This window comes from Triticum urartu, chromosome 2A, assembly GCF_056163025.1.
Source record: "Triticum urartu cultivar PI428250 chromosome 2A, HENAU_Tu73, whole genome shotgun sequence".
Classification (NCBI taxonomy): Eukaryota; Viridiplantae; Streptophyta; class Magnoliopsida; order Poales; family Poaceae; genus Triticum; species Triticum urartu.
Window position 1 is genome coordinate 312,344,245 of NC_141874.1, and position 2,439 is coordinate 312,346,683.

At 57.6% G+C, this 2,439-nt stretch overlaps 1 pseudogene; it reads right to left on the minus strand.

Moving 5' to 3' along the window:
- Positions 1 to 207: 207 nt before the first annotated feature.
- Positions 208 to 1,512, minus strand: LOC147984935 (uncharacterized; annotated as a pseudogene).
- Between the last annotated feature and the right edge of the window lie 927 nt (positions 1,513 to 2,439).

Here is a 2,439-nt window from a genome sequence, read left to right on the forward strand (position 1 = left end):
GTTAAGTTTGGAGCTACGATTATTTAGTTATGAAATAAAGCATTTTAGCATGGCATAAGAGCAAATTAATGGAAACAGCAGTTTAAACATTTTAAACATGGTTGAAAGTTGGATATTATGAAGCTAGACAAGATTCTAAGCATTTTTCATATATAGTTTATTTTAATCCGATGCATGGTTGTGGAGATATTAAATGCATGAAGTATGCGGGTTGTTCTGCAAAACAGCAAAACCTGGAAAAATAGCTAAATTCGTCTCGAGGAAAAAACACTATATGGGACGAAACTGGCTATCCCAACAAGAGGAAAAAAACAAGAGGGGCGCTGGGGCAGCTCAGCCATGGGCTAAGGCCCAGCGTCGAAGAGGAGGCCTAGCGGGGCGGATCTGGCAGCCCACGGCGAAGCAGAGGAGGGCTCGCACGGGTGACGTGGCACTTGTCCACGCTGGCGCTGGACCGGTCAACGCAGGGCCGTGCACGAGCGCTCGAACGAGGACACGACAGAAGGCAGGGGTCGAGCTCGCACTCAGTCAACGGCGACGACGGGGACGCCTGGGTCTCCGGCGAGCAGCGGGATGGAGCGGACGGGCGGGCCCAGGCGCGGGAAGATGGATCCGGCCGGTCTTGGAGGAGATCGAGGCACGGACAGCAGCTCGAAGCAGAGGGCGACGGTTGGAGGAGGTCGGGACGAGGCGGAAGGCACAGGAGCTCGCGCTCGCTCGCGACGCTCGGGCGTGAGGCGGGGCGCGAGAAGCGGCGGGTCGGGGAGGCAACCGGCGACGGATGGAGACGAGGCGGGCAAAGCTCGAGGCGCTCGTCGTCTCCTGACGAACAGGAGGCGGTCAAGGCAGGGGGCAGCGGGCGCAGGAACATGGCGCGACGGGGAGGTCCCTGGCGTCGCGCTCCGGAGTTCTGACGGTGGCAGGGTCCGGACAAGAGGCCGTCGGGGAGGCGGTTCCCGGCCTGATCTGAACGGCGAGGCGAGCAGCGGCAACAGCGAGTAGGGGAGGCCATGGCGTGCAGCTTGCCTCCTGTAGTGGCGCTCAACGGTGGTGGAAGGGCGACTGCGCTCCGGTGGTGACTCTGTTGCGGTGACGGACGCGAGCTTGGGCTGCAGCCATCCATGGCGTCGTCGTGGGGCTCCTGCTGGTGGTGAGGATGCCGACGAGCGAGGCCGCCGGAGGGAGCGACAGTGGAGTCGGTGAGGCGACGCGCTCGGGCGGCTTGGCGGAACAAGGGGACGAGGAAGGGCCTGCATCTGTTGCTGTGGTGGCGCTCAGGAAGCAGAGGAGGCAGCGGGGCTCAGGCGCGGCGTCGCTGTGGACGTGGTAGCTCGGCAGGAGGAGTAGGAGACTGCGGTGATGGACTGGCTTGATTGGATGGAGGAGATGGATGGTTCGGTGTGTCTGGATTGGATCGGGCATGATCCCAAGGAAGGAGGAGCCTGGTAGGTTGGGGATGGATCCCGAGGGGATTTGGTGGGAGTGCGGCGGCGGGTCGGGTGGATGGGACAATGGTTTAGATTCTAGGGTTAGTCTAAAATAGGTTAGGGGCTGCTTTATATATAAGGAAAGGAGGGAGTTTGGATCATCCGATCGAAATTGAACAGTCTCGGATAAACAGGTTAGGAAGCCCAAATAACAAAACGGAGATGTTTTGTAGATGTTTGGGGATGATCCGGACACAACGGTAACGACTGTCCGGGTCGGGTCCGGGACAGCTTTCGGACGCGCACGCGAGGAGGGCCGCGGGCTGATGAGAGAGGTTAGGTTGGGCCTAGCGGTAGGTGATGGCCTGTGTAGACGGACTAGGGAGGAAAGAGAGGGAAAGCCCGGCAACAGTTTTCGGAGACCGAAAACGTCCGACGATAGACCGACTATATTGCCGCTATAGTTAAACGTTGGGGCGTCAAACGAACTGCGAATGCGATGAAACTTGAGAGGCATTCTACTGACAACATAACAACACCACACGCCAACTTTCAATCAATTCCGAGAACATTTTCCGACCACTTATAAAATAATATTTCGGAGGTGCCACGGGCGCGTGCAAGTGTGTGTGGGCTCAGAACGGACAACGGAAGGAATGGGGAGACCCGGACGGAAGCAAGTTTCAAAAACATGATGATGCAATGCACATGATGACATGATGAAATGCAACATGCAAACAAATGACATGGCAACAACAGCGAATAACTGGAAGACACCTGGCGCATCGGTCTTGGGGTGTCACATTCCCACCTCGTCCTCTCTCTCTCCCTCTCCTTTGTTTTGGAGAGGAGGCCGAGGAGGTCGCCGCCGTGCCTCAGTCGTCTCCATGGCCACAGCGACCGCATCGCTTTGTCGACGCGTCCATCGTCTTCGTCATCGTCTTCCTTGATGTTTGGTGGTCGCAGCTGGAGCCTAGAGGCACTGCAGCACCGGGAATCCTTCGTTCCCCAT